Source organism: Rutidosis leptorrhynchoides, chromosome 8, assembly GCF_046630445.1.
Source record: "Rutidosis leptorrhynchoides isolate AG116_Rl617_1_P2 chromosome 8, CSIRO_AGI_Rlap_v1, whole genome shotgun sequence".
Classification (NCBI taxonomy): Eukaryota; Viridiplantae; Streptophyta; class Magnoliopsida; order Asterales; family Asteraceae; genus Rutidosis; species Rutidosis leptorrhynchoides.
Window position 1 is genome coordinate 280783835 of NC_092340.1, and position 7605 is coordinate 280791439.

The 7605-nt window shown below is 35.5% G+C and overlaps 1 pseudogene; it reads left to right on the top strand.

The window, feature by feature from the left end:
* The first annotated feature begins 476 nt into the window (after positions 1–476).
* Positions 477–1711, top strand: LOC139864853 (lignin-forming anionic peroxidase-like; annotated as a pseudogene).
* The last annotated feature ends 5894 nt before the right edge of the window (positions 1712–7605 follow it).

Below are 7605 nucleotides of genomic sequence, written 5' to 3' on the forward strand. Positions count from 1 at the left end.
TCTGTTCTCTAACACTATACCTCATACTATAAGGCCTTTAACATGTGTATGGCAGCTCAGACAATGCAAACACGGGCATATAGAACTGTCAAAACCTACACACACGCGTTGACGTTATTTTATACGGAGTAACTGAGTAATTATACAATCTTTTTTTAGCTTATAAAATTTAATATAATATACAAAGAATAATATATACGGAGTATCATATAATATAATCTACTACATGTTGCCTATATCTCAAAAGAATTCAAATACCTCAACCTACACATGCATAGATGGAAAGGTTACTATGACCAACTCCAATGTCGTTTTCAATTCAAAGGTACTCCGTAATTAAAAAATTTATGATAAAGATACGCGTTTAAGGGAGCACCGGAGTAGTATATATAATAAAATATAAATCTCTGCTACTTCCCTATCTTCACATTCCATCTTTCATCTTCAAATTCCTTTTCATTTAAAGAAATCAAAAAATGAGTTCTCCAAATGTTAATTATACCACAATCTTTTTCTTACTCTGTTTATCTATTATTAGTAGTATTACTAAACAATCTAATGCACAATTGTCTTCAACATTCTACGATGGTACTTGTCCCAATGAACTACGTACAATTAGAACCTCCATTTGAACAGCTATATCTCGTGAACGCCACATGGCAGCTTCCATCATCCGTCTCCATTTTCACGACTGCTTCGTTCAGGTAATAACAGTTGTGGAGTTTAAATGAAATTTTTTTAGGCAATATTAAACTATTTAATAAGTAAAGTGTACTTTAACAAAACAAAAAAGAAAAAACATGCATATAGTTAGTTTTCATTGTATTAGGAACATATTTAACAATTCATTCTGTTAATTGTTTTGTAGGATTGTGATGCATCATCTTGTTAGACGATAGTCCATCGATAGTAAGTGAAAAGAATGCATTTACTAATAAGGATTCGGTTAGAGGTTACGATGTTATAGAAGCTGCAAAGACTGAGGTTGAGAAACTATGCCCCGGTGTTGTTTCTTGTGCTGATGTACCAACCTTGGCTGCCCGTGATGCATCTGAAATGGTTGGCGGTCCATCTTGGTCTGTCAAGCTTGGAAGAAGAGATTCAACCACAGCTGACCGTATTCTAGCTGAAAGCGGTGCACTTCCGAGTTTTAAAGCCTCATTAGAAACACTAATTTCCACATTTAATAATCTTGGACTTGACACACGGGACATGGTTGCATTATCAGGTACTTGATTAGTTACCGTACATGCAATTTTATGCATGGATTTATTTGCATGTAAACGAAATGTTTTATTGATATTTTGATGTTGAACATGTAGGAGCTCATACTTTAGGACAAGCTCAATGTTGCACATTTCGCGACAGAATATATAGTAATGGGTCAAATATTGATGTTGGATTTGCTAGTACTCGCAAACGCGGTTGCCCTACAGACGATGGAAATTCAAATCTAGCACCATTAGATTTGGTGACACCCAATTCATTTGATAACAATTACTTTAAGAATTTGATACAAAAGAAGGGTCTTCTTAAATCCGATCAAGTGTTATTCAGCGGGGGATCGACGGATAGCATTGTTAGAGAATATAGCAACAATCCCAACAATTTCAAGTCGGATTTTGCAGCTGCGATGATAAAGATGAGTGAGATTAAGCCATTAATGGGTCAAGATGGAGTTATTAGAAGGATTTGTGGTGCTATTCCTTAAAAGATTAAGTTGTTTTGAATGTACACTTTAATTAGAGAATAGAACTTAATCCACCAAAATAAAAACTTCAAAAAGAGAGAAGAATAACCGGACAACTCAAAAAGACTTTAAAATGCATCAATTGAAAGGCACCACTGATAAACCCGGGCTTTTATGTTCCATCAAACAATCAACGCACCGACATCGGTTAACTTCGAGCTCATGATCATCACATCGTCTGCATAGCTGTGACACATCCTGTTTGATTCGTACATTTATGAAGTATTTGTATTAATCCTTGTTTCGAGTGGCCTGGAGACCGTTTTCTTCAATGAGCTGGCCCAATAGGGCCCATTATGTATATTGTAAATATTTTCATAATAAATAAAAATCTACTTGCTTTTAAAAAAAAAAAAAAAAAAAAAAAAAAAAAAAAAAATAGTGAAACATAAGTCACTTATATTTAAAGTTTATTAATATGTTACAATTAAAATAACAAAACAACTATCTATGCTAGCATAACCTTAGTTAACTCACAAGAGTTCTTATATTCAAATTTCACTTACAATATATACAAGGAAAAGGATTGAGAACTAATCAGATGTATAAAGTGTAAATGGATTATTTATGTAATCATTTTCAATCTTAATGAAAGAATTACTTGAACCGCCGCCCAATGGTCAACTCTAATACCTTAAGTATTGGGCACATTCGAGGTTAAGGGTTGGATCCCTGCTCTATAAAAAGTTCGCGAGGGAAGTATTATAGATCCGTACACAAGAATTTGGCTCGATTCACATGCCCGTATGCATTGATGGATCGTGCCCCTCTTATGTGGTTCGAGTTTTTGCCCGGATACGCGTGCGTGTGTAACACCCCATTTTTAACGCATTTTTATAGAATTATTTATTGTTTGTTAACTTTACAATGTTAGAAAATGGACTTGGATTGTAAGGAATAGGACTTGGTGTGTAAATTTATTAGGAGGAGAAGGTAGAAAGTGTAAATGTGAGTTAAAACACTATTTAGAAATCTGGACATCATCTCATTATTTTCAAATATACTGAAAATATAGTGTGAGAACTAAAGAGAAGTGGAGAGTGGCGATTTTGGGGGGAAATCAACATAAATCCTAGATTTTTCTTCATGCAAATGAATATAAGGATGTAATCAATATTTTAAATACTATCTAGCACCATTAGAGCTTTGGATTCATCCTTATTTCTTCATTAATTTAGAGATTTGGGGGTTTTTATAACCCTATCTTGAGGTATTAACACTTTATGCTTTAAATCCGAATTTATGTAGTTAGATGTTGTCTTTGGTGTCTAAAATGAAGTTTTTAACCTTATGTAAACCCTTATTGGAATTTTAAAGTTAGGGTTTATAGATTGAAAGTTAGAAAAGTTGGTGATTTTGTAAAGAGATGAACTTGTGGTTTAAATACTTGGTTAATATAGTTGAAATCTGTAAAATTCATGTATGACTTAATGTTATAAAAATGGTAGATTATAATTTGATGAGATTGGTAATGAATTAAGAAGAATTATGGCTTATAAGTCTCGTGTTTTGTTAAAATAAGGTTAGAAATGGGTTTTGTGGGTTTAAGTGGGTAACCATAAGTGTAGTGGTCAAGATTGACCAAGTGTGGATGAATTATGATCAATATGTATGTATTTAATTGTTGAATAGGTTGAATACTTGGAAAATTGTCTTGTGGATTGTTGTCCATTGAATTTGATTGTGATTGAATTACTTGCGGTTAAGGTGACTTCATAGTATATATGTATATATATGTATTCGATTGATCGTGGTGGCTCTAGTGCGTCAAGGCACGCTAGAGTATAATCGTGGTGCCTCTAGTGTGTTTAGCCACGCTAGAGTATAATCGTGGTGGCTCTAGTGTGTCGAGGAACACTAGAGTATAATTGTGGTGACTATAGTGTCTCGAGGCACACTAGAGTTTAATATTTGTGGCTCTAATGTGTCGAGACCCTAGCGTATAATTTAGGTGGCTTTATACGTGTTCCAGAGCACTCTATAGTTTGTGGTTAATACGTAATGTGTCTTATGGTTAAATTACTTCTCGGATGTAAGTGGGACTCTAATGATATCTGTGAAGCCTTAGTTTGCCCGAGTATAAATGATTGTGTGCATATTTATTCTTATATACTATGTTCTCATTAAGCGTTTCGGTTACTTGTTGTTGGTTGCTTTTTTTAGGTTACGATTTGAATAAGGGTAAGGCACGGCTGATGAATAGTTGGTTGACTTGAGTACTTGCTTTTAGATTCTTTATGTTTGACTTGTTGTAGTTGAATCGTTAGGTGCTTCTGATGGGATAGATTAATCCCAAGAACCTTGCTTTTGATTTCGGTGTCGAAAAGGGCCGAGTTTGACACTTACTATTGATTATGGATCATTATTTTGGAACTTATAACTTGTCTATGTGATATACAAAACGTTAATTGGATGTTAAAACATGTGGTAATTTGTTGATAAGTAATGGTGTGGAAATGGGTTGGAATTTAAATGGGTCTAGGTGCAAAATGTGGCCAAAGTCCCTATTTTGACCTAATCCCTGATAGGGATAGTTTGAGATCCCTGATGGGGATCGAGTGATTTTGCACAGTTTGTGACCTGATAGGGATTGTTTGAGATCCCGAGTGGGGATTGTTATAAAAAATGTTGTTTTTAAAAAATGATTCGGTGTTTTTTAAGTGGTATTAGAGCATGGTTTAAGGGATCTATGGGCTTACTTTTAGATTAGAAATTTCTAGACTTAAACCTGAGGAATTATGTGTTACATGTGTTTATGTGGGACCTGGTTTGTGTTTAATATTTCATTAAGATAGGAGACTAGTGCCTATAGAAATAGATAGGCGACTAGCATGCTTAGTTGTTGAAAGTGTTGAATGAAATTGCAAGCGTAGGCCGGTATAAGTTATTGAATGAATGTTGTGTCGAATCCTTTGTAAAGTATTTCATATGTCGTGTGGGAATCACAAGGTACTTGTTTGTAATAACGGCTGATCAACGTTATTACAATCTTGTATTTTGTCATCAAAGTACGACATAATTAAATACCGGACAGAAGAAGCATGACATGGTTATGAGGATTTCGTATATGTGGAATGTTATGAAGTCACATATTTAATAAGTGTTAAATTTCAGAATGGCGACAAATGAAGAGAACCTCGAGGTTATTGACCATAATGAGGTCTTCACCTTAATGAGGTCAAACTTGGTTATTTAGGAAACATTTTATTAAACGAATGCTAATTTTGTTAAAATGTCTCATATAGAAAGCATTGATCAAGTTATCAGACCTATTGTTATTGTGCCACATCATAGCGGTTTTGACAGGGACATTACACTATGATATGTTTTCATTGCAACCATGAAGGCCATAAAAAAGTCGATTGTCCGTTATTGTCCAAATCCGAGAGGAAGGAGGAACAAAGAAAAGAAGTGATATGAAGGATGAAAAGTCGGCGGGTACTCCGAGAGGAAGGTCTTTTCAGATTACCGCGGATGATGCTTGGAAATCATTTGATGTTATGTTAGGTTCCTTCCTGGTTAACATTATACCCTCAAGGGTGTTATTTGATTCTAGTGCGAACTGTTCTTTTGCTATCAAGTTTGCATCGTGTATTAATAGATCGTTGTCAAATCTCGACTCTCAGCTAGAAGTAGAAATAATAGATGGTAAGACTATATTCATCATAGGAGTGTATAAGAATTGTAAAATTGATGTAAACTTCAAATTATTTAAGCTTAACTTAATCTCCTTTACTATGGGTGATTTTGACGTTATTATAGGAAGTGGAATGACCTATAGTACATCCAGAGTTTTGAGCTGATGTGCTTATCGGGCGGATGAGACCTATCGTTAGAAAATGGTGTGCGGTGGAAATTGTGGAGCCTTTCGTGTTAAGGAGATGTTCACAAGGATTAAGAGTGGTGTTCGTTGTACACCAAAAGGGAGGCGGACGATAAGTGGTGATGTGAGCATATGTCGATGTGCGCTAGTGTAAGTGACCTAAAGTATCCTTGGGAACGTTTTGAGGATGTGCATGTGGTGGGGGGAGGGTTGCTCCCATTACGAATTTGCAGATATGGAGTAGGATAATTTTACCAAGATGTACGGAGAGATGTTCCCAGACAACCTGTGAATGCTCTGCGGCGAACTCTGTGAAGAGTTTAATTCCCGTGCGAAAATTGAGGGGTTTGTGATCCCTACATTAGATGTTTTGTGAGAACGCGTCCCATATCTGTGGGGGAGGAGAACTAAGCACCCCTTATAAGCGTGTGGATACCTCCTCTAGTGGACACGTTTTAAGGGTGAATCCTGAGAAGCAAAACTGTGAGCTATCGTGTGTCAGGGCAAAGCGTACAATATCCAGTACGAATTGGCGCTGGCTGTTACATGTGGCATTAAAGCTGGGGGCCCATATCGATGCGCACTGCGGGGACACAGTGTCCCGAGGGGGAAAGTGTGGGAACTTGTCCCACATCGGTAGAGAAGGAGAACTAAACACCCCTTATAAGGGTGTGGATACCTCGTCTAGTGGACACGTTTTAAGGGTGAGTCCCAAGAAGCAAAACCGTGAGCTATTATGTGTCAGGGCAAAGCGGATAATATCCACTACAAGCTGGTGCTGGCTGTTACAATGGTCTTGTGGTTAGCTTAATTTCGGGATGTAAGTGGGACTCTAACGGTAACGGTGATGCCTTAGTGTGCCCACGTATAATTGATTGTTTGCATGTTTATGCTTATATGTTTGCACTAAGGTTTTTCTTACTCATTGTTGTTTACCCGTTTTAGGCTCCAGTTTGAATAAAGGTAAGAGTATGGTTGATGACTATTTGATTGATTTGACGACATGCTTTTTGATGCTTTTATGTTTTACTTGTTGTAGTTGAATCGTTAGGTGCGTCGCATGGGATAGATTAATCCCAAGAATCTTGCTCTTCATTTTGGTGTTAATTATTGAAATGGGTCAAGTTTGACACTTACTTTTGATTATGTGTCATTATTGGAACTTGTAACTTGTTTATGTAATGGTACTAAACATTATATTTGATGTTAAAACATGTGGTAATTTGTTGATATGTAATGGTATTGAAATGAGTTGGAGTTTAAACGGGTCAAGATGCAAAATCTGGTCAAAGTCCCTATTTTGACCTAATCCCTGATGGGGATTGTTTGAGATCCTTGATGGGATTGTTTGAGATCCTGATAATGCTAAAAACGAACATATATTTCATAGCATTATCCTTCAAGAAAGACAAGCTTTTGGTTGCAATTGTTCTATTTACAAGTGATATTCATTTAAATATTAAAAGGTGAAGAAAAAAGACAGATTCGACGATTTGAAGACGCAAACGACCAAAAAGCTAAAAAGTACAAAGTACAATCAAAGTGGTTTAATTTATTGATGAGAAACGTCTAAAAGTTATAAGAGTACAAGCCGCAAAACGCAAAGTACAAGATATTAAATAGTACGCAAGGACGTTCGAAAATTCGAAACCGGGACCTGAACCAACTATCAACGCACGACGCAACGGAGCTAAAATGACAAGTCAACTATGTACATGAATATAATATAATATATAAATAATTCTTAAAATTATATATATATATATATATATATATATATATATATATATATATATATATATATATATATATATATATATATATATATATATTAAAAACCGTCGGCAAACTAGCAAACAAGAGGATGTGGTCTGATCCAGCTGGCCATGCGGTCACATGGCTTCCTGTAGCAGGCCAAGTCCTATAAAGCTCACAAATTCTGGCCGATTTATTTACACAATATTCAATCTCTCTCACTTTCAATATATATTTATATTTATTTTATAATTTTAATTTTAATTTAAGATTAATA